At 45.2% G+C, this 12,914-nt stretch overlaps 1 protein-coding gene across 1 annotated transcript in view; it reads right to left on the bottom strand.

Moving 5' to 3' along the window:
- Positions 1-12,914, bottom strand: part of ADAMTS17 (ADAM metallopeptidase with thrombospondin type 1 motif 17) — a 324,757-nt gene that overhangs the window by 166,475 nt on the left and 145,368 nt on the right. The window lies entirely within an intron of this gene.

Below are 12,914 nucleotides of genomic sequence, written 5' to 3'. Positions count from 1 at the left end.
TGCCTCTAACAAGGAGTCAATTCTCCTTCCTTCTTCTCCTTAGTCTTTTTTTTTTTTCCAGGATTATCTTTGGGTATTTTAAGAACTTTACTCCCATATGTGTTTTGGCTTGTTGAGTTCCACACAAAGCCCTTTTAGCTTGGGACTGCACTGAATAACCTGATTTCTAGAATCATTGAAGTTTTGAGTCTTGCCAGCCTGGGACACAGGCACCTGTTTATCTTTCCAGGCTTTCTTGAATGACCTCTGGCAAACTTTTATTTTGCATAAAAAGGTCTTATATTTCTTATTTGCACCATTCTTGGGTATTGCACATCTTTGGTAGATGTGTAATGTGGTGAATGAGATCTGCTTTTTATTGTTCTGTAACTGATCTGCGTACAGGGAAACCATGGATTCTTGTATATGTATGGGTCTTGTGATCTGTACCAATTTGAACACAGTGGTTGGAATAGGTTGTCAGATGATTCTCTTACCATGTGCAGATAACAACCACTCTGACTCTTCCCTTTCAATGTTTATACCACACTTCTTGCCTTAAGAAATCTGACAGACTTCCAAAACAATGTAAAATATTAGTTACCATATGGGCACCTATACCCTGGTGCCAAGTCTAATGGGAATTCTATTAATTCATGCACACTGAATACATCTGCTCTAGATTGCTCATAGGCAGGTAAACTTGATCAACTTAAGGACATTTTCTTCTAAATAATCCCTTGCAGAGGATTTCCTCACTGCCGTTTCAAAGTAAACACTAAGCCAGTCTGACACAGTGGACAGAGTGATGGTCCAAGGAGAAAGAGGTGATGGTTGGTTTAAAGATTTGTCCCCAATCCGTTTGGGGACTGGACACAAGGCTCCAACCATCCCAGGCCTGTTTTCCTAGCTGGGAAGTGAGGGGCTTGAGCAGATAACTATGAAATGTTTTCCAGTTCAAGATGTAATCATTTCATGATTCTCAATCCAGGAAGGCTGAACACAATTTAAGGTAGAGTTGCTATTCACTCTTTCTGTCAGGGCTGATTGAACGTGACCTTGTACCAGGCATTTTCAGGGCACTAGTCGTACAGCAATGGGTGGTATGCACAGTCCAACTTGCAGAAAGTCCACAGTCTGTAGGGGATCACAGATACATCAACAAGTGTGACCCATGCTGTCCAATAAAACTTTCTGTGATGAAGGAAAAATCTCTATGTGTGTTGTCCAATATGGCAGCCACTGACCACAAGTCAGTACTGAGGGCTTAAAATGTGCTAGTGTGACTAAGGAACTCAAGTTCCTTTCTTATTAACTTTTAGTTGAAGGATGCTTGGGTGGTTCACTGGTTGAGCATCTGCCTTTGGCCCAGGGCATGATCCTGGAGTTCCAGGACTGAGTCCCACATCGGGCTCCCTGCATGGAGCCTGCTTCTCCCTCTGCCTGTGTCTCTCCCTCCCTCTCTGTGTCTCTCATGATAAATAAATAAAATCTTTAAATAAAAATAAAAATAAAAAAATAAATATTAGGCGACTTATCTAAAAAATTTTTTTAATTGAGATAAATTTAAAGATCCAGCTGTGGCTAAGTGCAACACGGCTGGACCATACTGTGTAGGCAATAATGAGATTGGACTAATTTGTATATCACCATTGTGCTAGGAGCTGTGGGTGTCGTCACAGTGGGATAAGAGTATATCCATATCCACAAACTACTTACAGACTTACAGATTCTGGAGGAAATAAGAGAACTCGATGACATACCTGAAGAAGAATGAGTGGCCAGGTATAGACACCAGGAGCTAAAAGCCATGGACATTTAGAGAAGGGAAACTTTCACATGTTATCTCAGAGTGACTTTTTGTATGACCTTAATTTATTCCCAGTTTTTCTGCCTGCTGATGGTTGTACTGATGGTGCCATCTATAAAAAGCCCTCCAAATCCCAGGGCTGAAGTATAATGTATTAGAAGAACCACAGAAGAACCTCTCTGAAGGCTTTATTTACACAGCAGCCAAGAAAATGAAAGAACATCAGCCTAAATTGATTTAGACAATAAGCTGCCTGAAGAGCAAATATAATCTCCAACAGAAAGAAGTATGCCTCATCTGTGCAATTAAATCTGGGACATTCTTGGTGTCAAACCAATTTTGTCAAAGAGTGACATAAGGTAATGTGCCTTTGCTAACTGAAAAAGGGAATAATGAGCTATAATAAGGAATAACAAAGGAGATAATTCTACTACTGCAAGTTCTGTGAGGTTCTCTTTAGCTTTTTAGAAGGAGAAAACTTATTGGAAAAAACAGTATTTTTATTTCAAAAGAAGACTACAAAGGAGGTGAGCTCTTCTAAAAATAACCACAGATACAGTGAGTACCATCCTGGCCCTAGAGCTGTCATCCCTGCAGGCTCTGGGCCTAGAATGTGGAAGTGTCCCCAGCCAAGGGCCTGGGTGACCTGAGGCCCAAAAAGCCAGGAGCCCATGCAGATGCCAGCAGCATCAACAAGGCTGAGCTCCCTGGGATGTGCCCCCAGCCTCCCAAATTGCATGATGGTTCACTGGGACTCTTATCTCTTCAAATATGTGGTGGGCCCTCCCTTGCTTGGCTGTATTTGATGGAGGCATGCGTGGGGCATGGGAACATCTCAATACCAAGACCCCTATTTCCAAGGAATAAAACCTAGGTCTTTATTCTAACTGGTTCCTGGATGCCTGAGGGGACTTTAGACCACACCATTGTCAATAAAAACCTCCGGACCCCAAAGACTCATGATGCTTTCTTTTCTGAGTCTCCCAGATGCTCCATCTATATCTTCAGTAAACTCTGCTCTTATTTCCCGCTAGCTCATGTTTGATTTCCATCCTGTGTGAAGCCAAGGACCCTCTAGGTCTCTGGACTGCCAGCATCAGGACAGGTTCCAAGCATGCAGGCTGATGCAGTGTAAGTGGGTCTCAGCTCCACTCACTTTTCCCAGTCTGCCAAAGGGGCTCTGCAATGATGGGGAAACCAGCCCTGGTTTGGTTTGGTTGACCAACTTTGGTTCCAGGGTGGCTCTACAAGATGACCACGTGACCAGCTTAGCAAGCAAGAACATAACAGGAGAGTTGAAGAGTACGAAGTGTTTTCTCTTTTGAGCAATGTGTTCCCAAGGTCCTGCTGAGGAAAGACTGCTGGTACAGAGTGCTATCCCTATCACAGCACTGACTTTGCGAAAGGGAACTGAAAGATTGGGTGAGAATGAGAAGCCTATGCTTTCTGCTTCTTGGTCTAAAGAGTAATTAGTGGGGCTGCAGATACTATAGTAGGACAGGAGGTGGAAGGACAGCTAAAACCTTCCGAAGACACAAATCCCGGGCTGATACATCCTACCTTACAGATGTCGAGAAAGAACTTGCAGTTAACAATGGATGGCAAAAATGACACATAAATGGAGAGTATAGCTCCAGTTTAGGGAAATACATAGTCAGCCCCATTCATATGTCGCTGTCCTCTGCAGAGTGTTACAGAGGTAAGCACTGCAGCAGCCCAAGGTCAGATCTCCTGATCCCTCTGCAGTGAGGTAGAGGAGGGAGAAGAATGTGATTCTTTCCCTTCCTACCGCTGGTATCCAGTGTGCCAGTGCATGTTACAGACGTTAATTATTACTGTCCCCACTTTACCAGTGAGTGAAATGAGAACTGAATAGGCACTGGGAAATTGAAAAGCCTGCCCAAGGTCAAAGACCTGGCAGATGGTCAAGCATGATTTGAGCCTAGGCAATCTATACCCTGAACCTGAATGCAGTGCCCAGCCCTTTGAAGATGGAACTTGCCCCCATACCCAAAGGAGAGTAAAGGATGGCACCCACTAACCCGTGCAGAAGTGGCTGTCTTGAAGGTTGGGGGGGGCTGGCAGGGAGCCCCCAGAATACCATGGATGGCATAGAAAAATCCCTCTTGGGATTAGCAATGGAAAGCCAAGAGTCACTGGAGGGGCTCAAGGTCTGCTCTCAGGGCAAAGGGACTTGCCAGAAAGAGAGGAGAAGGGCCTATAGAGTGTGGACATGGCCTTGGGGAGAACAGGTGCTGGGAAACAGCCAAGAGCTTTCCTGCATCCAGCTTGGAGGAATTACACCTCTGTTCTCGGGGGAGTGAGACATTCAAGAGGGGGTTCAGACCTGGTTCCCTTCTTGAACACTCTCCCCCTGCTTCTCTTACCCAAAGTACACATCTGGGATATTACTAGCATCTGCCCTATCCTCCAGCCTCCCCATAAAATACCTGAGGCTCAGGGTGCAAGGGTAGGAGAGGGGGAAGGACATATCCAGGGCCATGAAATGCTGGGTGGGCATGGTAAGGTTTGAGAATGACCCAGAGAGTATGAGGTCAGGGTGGGGAACCTTTAAGTTTTTGTGCTATCTACCCATACTCTCCTTTTTGGTACCTGAAAATTTTGCACATTAGAAACAAATTGCTAGGAGGTTGCCACTCAGGATAGTGACTCCTTTTCTATGTAGAGTCCTGAGCTCTAAAGAGCCACAGGATTTGAGATATGAAGGGCTCTTGAAGCTCTTCTGTCTGGGCCAGCATGGAAACCAGAGCCCAAAGAGAGATGCCCCATCCAATGCCTCTCTGCCAGCAGCAGCAAGTGCTTCTAGGTAGGAAGAGTCTCCTGCAGTTCTGGCTTGAACTCAGATTTCTGGTCTACTTCCCAGGTTCTGCCTTCATCCAACCAAGAAGCCACCTTATAAACCGGGATGGGAAAGGTGTCTAGAAGCTTGAGAAGACATCACACTGGGGAATTCTTCAAAGGTCCTCTGTGGACTTAAGGATGAAATTTGGTTTGGGGTTGGAATACCTCATAGTCAGCCCTCAAATGACTGTCTTTTACATTTACCTAGAAGAAATGCTCTAACATTCATTGGTTTTATATTGGCCTCCCCCAGCGCTCTCCCCACATCAACAGAACAAAAGGTCAATATTTTTTTTTCCTTTTTAACCACTGCTATCCCTTAACTAAACATGATTATTTTCAATTGCACCTGTACTCAGCAATTGATTGCTTGGAAGCTTGGATTTAATAACCCTTCCAATCACAAACAGTGGCAGATGCCTGATTTCTCAAGGGAAGGGTTTTTCTTAGCCGACAAGAGAAGTCCTGGCTTGGAGTAGCTAAAGTAAGTGCGTGGTAGAAATTAAAAGGATACAAAGGGATATGGGATGAAAACTGAATCTCCCCTCCCCCACAGTAGTTTCCTAGCCCCCGGCTGCCCACCCCAAACCCAGTGGCAATCTCAGTCACTAACTCTTCCAGGGGCTGCTGTTTTAATGGGCACTGGAAATCAGCCCCCAGCACTTCCTATCCCCTTCAAAGGCAGTACAGAAGAGGGGATTAGCGGATCTGCAGGAGGGACCTGTGGCCCAGGCAAAACCTAAAGCTTCTCCAAGTTCAAAGACCCCTCAAGGACATCAAAGGGCACAAGATGCTCCAGGCAGCAGAAGCCCTCAGGATAGGTTGCTTCCAGCTCCTAATGGCCCTCACCCCTTGCTTTCCTTAAAAACCCCACATCAGGAGGGGCTTTATGGCCTAATTATTTGGACTCTGCCATTTCCACCTTGCCCAGGGGGCCAGTTTGGGGGTGTGGGGGCAGGCATGCTTACCTTCACCCTACCTCACAGCACTGTGAAATGCAGGCCATGGGTCAGCAGGTCTGGGAGGGGGGCAGCCCAAAGTGACCCCAGCCTCACAGCATGCACCTGCACGGCTCCCATAAGCCCTGAGGGCCTTTGCCCATGCCCTTCACTTTTACGTGGGCACCCCTACAGACTGAAATCTTCCTATTTCTGGAAGGTCCAGATTGAAGGTCACTGCCTCTCCATACTAGACCTTGACCTTGCCCAGCTAAGAGGGATCCCTCTGGCCCGAACTCCCAAGCGCCATAGTCCTTCTCTCAAAGCCTCCCTGAAGGTGGGACTCATCCTTCTTCTTTATACCTTGACAGCCCAGAGCCTTCCCACAGCCTGGCCACACAGTGCCAACCACACAGAAGGTGCTGATAAGTGTTAGCTCACTGACAGAATAAATTGAACAAAACCAATTTGAGTGTATCTAAGGGCTTATCTTGAAAGCTTTTATCCCCAAGGATCTATGGTCTCTTTGCTATATTTAGTGGCAGGGGGAGTCTGAGAGCATCACCTCACCACAGAATTCCTGTGAGCCCTTTCTCCTGCAAGTATAGTAAAAAATCAATCAGAAGCAAGCAGTCACACCTTCTAACAATAGGATCTCTATCATCCCTAAGATAAGCTAAGCTCTAAGATAGGTTATGTCCTGCCTAATGAAATTGAATGCTAAAGGCATAGGAGAATTTCAGAGATAAATCCTACAATCTCACGACCAAGAGGGACCTGGCTCAATTTCTGTAGAGCACTGGTTCTTAAACACAGCCACACAGTAGAAATTCCTGGTGATCACTAGAAAATGCCAGGGCCTGGCTCCCACCAGCAGAGGTTTTGATTTCACTGCTAGGAGGCATGACTTGAGGATGAGATTTTTAAATGCTGCCAGATGATTCTAAAGTCAGAACTTCTGTGACAGTGCTGACCAGTGGTTCTCTGAACTCAGTGCACATGGGAACCCCCTGGAGGGCCTGGGAAAGCTCAGAGGGCTACGCCTCACCCTAGAGTTCTTGATTCAATAGGTCCCAGGTGGGGTGGTGTCAGGGAGAGGGAGAAGAATTTACATGCCAGTAAGTCCCCCAGGGAACCTGACAGCCACTGTTGATGGTTTTACAAAGTGCCCCATGTCAGCTGCAGGTGAGAATCACCTAGGATACTTTGACCATTACCAATACCTGGGGCTCACCAGACACCCCATAAATCAGGATTTCTGAGGGTGTGGCAGGCACCGTATGTTTCAGGGGCTCCCAAATGAGTCCAGTGTACCTGTAGGTCTAAGAACATTGCTTCTAAGACACAGGATGTCTGGGACGCCTGAGTGGCTCAGTGGTTGAGCATCTGCCTTTGGCTCAGGTCTTGATTCTGGAGTCCTGGGATTGAGTCCTGCATTGGGCCTCTGCAGTGAGCCTGCTATTCCCTCTGCCTATGTCTCTGTCTCTCTCTGTGTGTCTCTCATGAATAAATAAAATCTTTAGGAAAAAAAAAAAAAAAAAGAAACAGGCTGTCCATTAATGTGGCAGCAGGGGCCCATGCCAAAGCCTCTTCCTATTCTGAGCAGATATGGGCCTTCATGCAGCTTCCATGCACAGACCCCAAGCCTGCCTTCTCAGCACTGGTGAGAACCCTTGCTCTTCGTGACATGATAAAATTCAAATATTTGAGATCACACTTTGTCCTCCTATGCTCTTCCCTCCTCCTGCCCACAAATTCCAGGGAGAAGTCCACATTGATAACAAATGGCAGGACTTCTCACCAAGCTTTCAGCCAAGCAACAGAGGTTTAGGACAATCACTTCTTGGTAGTCAACATCAAAATCCTGACTGTACTTTATTTCTGTCTGGATTCCCAGTTTTGGGGAAGACCAAGGGAGGGTATTGCTGTCACACAAAGTGCAAGGACCCAAACATTTCAGCTACAAATTCTACCCTCATGGTGAAGATTCTAAGGAACAGACAATGTTTGGGTGGTCATCAACCTATTGCTAAATTATTAAATGCTGATTTGTGTGACTCTCTGTGAAGTACTCTCGGTACCATACATAGAGACTCTTTGTTTCTCTAACACCAAGGGTTTGTTTGAGAAATTTCGACACAATTGAGACCTTGGGGGCTTCAGTCACTGCTATTTCTCCCTCCCCCCTTTTTTGAGGCTCTTAAGCAATACTTTTTATCTTAAAAAAGAAATCTTCACTTCCCTTAGTATAAATTATAGCTTCTTACAGTAATCACTGCTGCTTAACTGGCATTCAATTTACAGGATAAAAATATATTCCTTTGGCTGTCTTAACGACTGTGTACACAGCTTGTCCTCAAACCCTCTCTGAATTTTGGCTCAGAGCAACTATCATGTTAAGAGGATGGAATGTGGTTTCAAGCAATGCCAGGAGAATTGCATAAGCGATAATTGATATTTTTACTAGCGGCAACTTTGTAGTTGATAATGGGTTATTAAAACAGGAAAAGAAGCCCTCCCCACAGAATCCCATCTGAGATGTAGAAGGAAAGGTGTTTCAGACAAAAAGCCCCTCAGTGTCAATAAAGGGTGGTTCTGGCAGGCCCCATATCTTCCAGAATGTGTGGCCCTAGGCAAAAGGCAGTGGAGAAGAGAAATCCCCTTGTTTCAGGGTCTCCAGGGCTGAAGCCAGAGCAGCAGCTGTTCCTTCGACCTCACCTTCAGCCACATGAGACCCAGCTCTTGGTGGGGCTCTGTCACACTTTTGGAGTGAAGGGGGTGGCAGGAGACAGAAATAGCAAGGGTACCAAGTGTCCTGCCATCCCTGATCTTTTTAAAAAAATAATTGGAATGTCCGCTTTCAACTGATGTTTATAGAAGGGATCAGTGTCAAATCTCGCCAACCCTGACAGAAAAGAAACTAATTGGTCTGAACCAGGAGCTGTCAAGGGCCAGCCATCTGCCTTCATCTTTGGCCACTCCCACCACCAAGCCCCATCCTCCAGGTAAGATGTTGAAGAGGTTGTGCCTAACTGAACGCATCCATTACAAATACCATAGGTTCCCCCTTCCCCAACCATTTTGAGGGGTTTTTTTGTTTGTTTGTTTTTTAGATATTATTTATTTATTCATGAGAGACACAGAGAGAGGCAGAGGGAAAAGCAGGCGCAGGACTTGATCCCAGGACCCCAGGATCATGACCTGAACCGAAGGCAGACACCCAACCACTGAGCCAGCCAGGTGCCCCAAGTTGCAAGAATTCTTATTCTATTCTAAATACAAATCCCTTCTCACATGTGTGATTTTCAGGTATTTTTCCCATCCTGTGGTGTATCTTTTCAACTTTCTTGATGGTATCCCTTGACACATAAAAGGTTTGAATTTTGACAAAGTCCTATTTATCTATTTTTAGGGTACTAGAAGGAAGACAGCTGGGGGTGGGGTGCAGAGACACAGAGAGAGAGAGAGTGACCCGAAGGTGGTGGAACCAGTGACAGACTGGCCTGCTACCACAATCACTCCCTAAACAAGGTCTCTTATCCTCCAAATAAGAAAATAGGCCCTGCAACCTGCACCATGAGACCAAACAGAGTCACACGGACCCACACAGATATGGACTTTCTCTGCTTCCACATCTTAATTTCTTTCTAAGTCAACTTAAGTGTCCAGCAGAATTGCCTACAAGCTGTATCCTGTGGCTGGTCAAGTCCTGGGGGCCTTGGGCCCACCTCCTTGCTCCCCCATTCCCCCCTCTCCATTTGTTTTGGTTCCAGAAGGCACCATAAACCAGCAGCACAGACATGTGTCCAAACCATAAAGGACTGTCTCTGGGTCAGAGGAAGAGACATGCGAAACCCTAAAGATCACAATGAGTGAAGGCTTTCCAAAGCCAGTTCATCCTGACTGCCTTCTGAAATGTACAGGACTCTTCAGAAGCAGGGAACAATCTCCAAGTGCCTTTTCTCTGTCATTACAGAGGGAAGTCAAAGGGACAGCACCACACCAGAATCCATGACCGAGGCACCATCTTCTGACACCGAGGTAATGACCTGACCCAAAAATCAAGAGTTGGATGCGTAACCGACAGAGCCACCCAGGCACCCCTGGACATCTGCATTTTTAAAAGATCCTCAAGGCATTGCCTGCCTTACTCTGAACTTCTAAATTTTGAAATAATTAAAGGTGCACAGGTGGCCAAAGAGAAAAATACAGGGAGGTTCTGTGCACCCCTCACCCAACCAGGCTATGGTAACATCTCACGCAGTAACTATAATGCAATGTCAAAACCAAAAAGTTAACTTTGGTACAGTCCATAGTGTTTCTTTAGACCTCACTAGTATATATGCTCTCTCTCTGTGTGTACTTCTGTGCAATTTTATCACACATTCTCTTCCTATAACCACCACTCCAATCAAGTAATCAGAGCATTACCACAATGGGATGCATGGGTGGCTCAGTTGGTTGAGTGTTTGACTTCAGCTCAGGTCATGATCTTGGGGTCCTGGAATCAGGCCCTGCATTGGGCTCCCAGCTCAGTGGGGAGTCAGCCTTCCCCTCCCCCTCTGCCCTTTCCCCACTCCTGTGCACATGCTTTCTCTCTCAAATAAATAAAATCTTTAAAGAAAATCAGAGCGTTCCAAGACTATCCTTTTATGGCCATACTCACTCTTTCCCCCATCCCTTAAACCCTGACAAACTAGTCTGTTCCCTATTTCTATAACTATGTTATTTCACAAATGTTACATAAATAGAATCATGCAATGTTTACCCTTTTAAGTCTGCCTTTTTTACTCAGTATAATTCCTCTGAAGTTCATCCAAATGGCTGTGTGTGTCTATAAGCCATTTTTCACTGCTGAGTAGTATTCCATAATGTGGATATACCACCATTTTTGTAACCATTTGTCCACTGAATGACATCTGGGCAGTTTCAAGGTTGGGGCTACTATGATGAAAAGCTGCTATAAACATCATGTGTAAGATTCTGGGTAAAAATAAGTTTTAATTTCTCTGGAAAAAATGCCCTAGAGTGCAGTTGCTGGGTCTTATAGTAAATTTCAGTTTTTTAAAAAATGTTTTTTAATCAAAAAAATTTTTTTAATAATTTATTTGAGGTTAGTGGGGAGGGACAAGCAGACTTCTCACTGAGCAGAGAGCCTGATGCAGGACTTAATCCCAGGACTCTGAGATCAGGATCTGAGCTGAAGGAAGAGGCTTAACAGACTAAGCCACCCAGGCATCCCATAAATTTCAGTTTTAAAAGGAACTACCAACCTATCTTCCAGAGTGGCCATTTTAGCAGATAATCACCCTGCCTGGGTTCACTCTGCAAGTCGTGGCCTACTTCTGTGAGCAGAAGACAGACATGTTTGTTAGCAGTGACTAGAACCTTTTCAAACATGCTACCATTCAGCCATGTTTCCTCCATCCTGTGCATTACATCTGGTTGGTTCATCTGGGACTTAAATACCATCTGAAAAGCTGTAAGACATACAGTTAGTGCACAGACTTCAACACTGACAAAGGACTGGAAGCTGGACTCTGCCACTGCCCACTGGAAGGACCCCTCATTTTTCACTCTACAAAATGCAAATAATAATAGCAGAGAATCGGGTACAAATGAAATGCAATTAGGCACTACTATATTGGCCACTCTTTCAAGGTGGTCAAGGACTTCACATACTCCAAATTTTTCCACATTGTTCTCCGTCCTGTCTTTGTGCCACCTCAGTGACTGATGAGCATGCTGCCCCTCTCCACATGCAGGTCATGGTTGGAATGTTAAATCAGGGAGCCCCATGGCAGAAGGAAGCTTCTCTCCCAGACAGACACCATTCTACTGATCATGCCTGAGTAAGGCTGTCCAACAGTTACAAGTTCATTTAATCACAGCAGTATCCAGTGTACAGTTCCCCATATTTCTCATTAGAAATGTTAAAGAAACTTGGTAAAATTTACATTCTCTGCCTCTGCACAATCTGCTTTGGGTATGACTTGTTATCCATAGATTCTTGGTGGACTTCTAGGAGGGCTTTTTTTTATGTGAATGCTCACAAATTATGTTTGACGAGCCATTTGGGAATCTTTCCTGCAAACGATATTAACATCGTAAATTTAAATTGTATACAATTTGTCTCATTTCTCTTTTGCAATATGACATTGGTCTATTTCAGTCTTTGGCATACCTTGCTTCTTCTCCATTGCTTCTCCATGATTACCAAAGCAGGCTGGCACTCTCACTTGCAAACAGGTTCTATTCATCTGGGCCGAGGGAGCCTGAACTATGTGAGACAGCTGGTAGATCTCTTATCACCTCCCTCCATTATGTGGGTCTTTAGCTCCTCACAGAACAAGGGTGTATGAAAACCGCATGGGATACACCAGGTAGTGAGGTCATGATGAGTATGTCCAGCAACAAAGGCAATTAAGTTAGAAAAGGCAGTATCTCACAGGGTCTGGCTCTTCAAAACACAATGTGCTCTTAGTCTTCAAAAGTGCACAACCCTTTGCAAACCCACAAGTTTGGAATTATGATTGCTTTTGTGTGTTGGGGGGGGGGGCTGGGGCTCTAAACTTTCTTTCCACTTTGGTATCCAACCATCATAGTGAATCATCTTTCATGAGGAAATGGATTTTATAATCACTTTGTAGGAGTTGCTGTATGTACCCCAAGGACCACAGAACAATAAATACTGAAGACCGATGCCAGGTGGTCTTGAGGCTCAAGGCCAAGGAGTGGTCCAGCTTCTCAGAGGACACATGATTTAATGTGTGTTGCTCCAAGAAGTGACCAGGGTCCTGGGCTTTAGGGCTCACTCTAAACCTTCAAATTCCAGCATTCCACCTAGTGCTTACTAGTCTTCTACACCTTAGGCAGTATTATGGAAAATGTGGAAAGAGAAAATGATGCCTTTAATAACAGGTCCCAAAGTGGCTGACTGCCAACTCCCTAAATCCACCAACAGGGCAGCCACAGGAGGGACTCTTCATATACATGCCACTGGTGGCAAGGATGGGAAGCAGCCATCCTTAGGACAAGCACAGTCACTCATGCATCACCTTCTGCCTCCAAAATGCATATAAAATCAGAATGGGGGAGGGGGGCAAGAGAGGAATACCAGCATTTCTAAGCCTCAGGCCAAGGACCTTCATCTGTCCTTTGAGCATATCAAAGACCGCTGCTTTGGGGCTTTTAGAGAGTTTGAATTTTCTGCTCAGTGCTCCAGTCCTGCCTCTTCTTTCCATCTTCTACATGCTAAATCCCCCATTTCATAGGCAAACCAAATTCTGGTTGACCAGTGTGTTTCCCAAGAGGCCTGTGGCCAC

Source organism: Canis lupus, chromosome 2 (genome assembly GCF_048164855.1).
Source record: "Canis lupus baileyi chromosome 2, mCanLup2.hap1, whole genome shotgun sequence".
Classification (NCBI taxonomy): Eukaryota; Metazoa; Chordata; class Mammalia; order Carnivora; family Canidae; genus Canis; species Canis lupus.
Note: the sequence above shows the minus strand (reverse complement) of the source record. Positions and strands in the feature narration are given on the sequence as shown.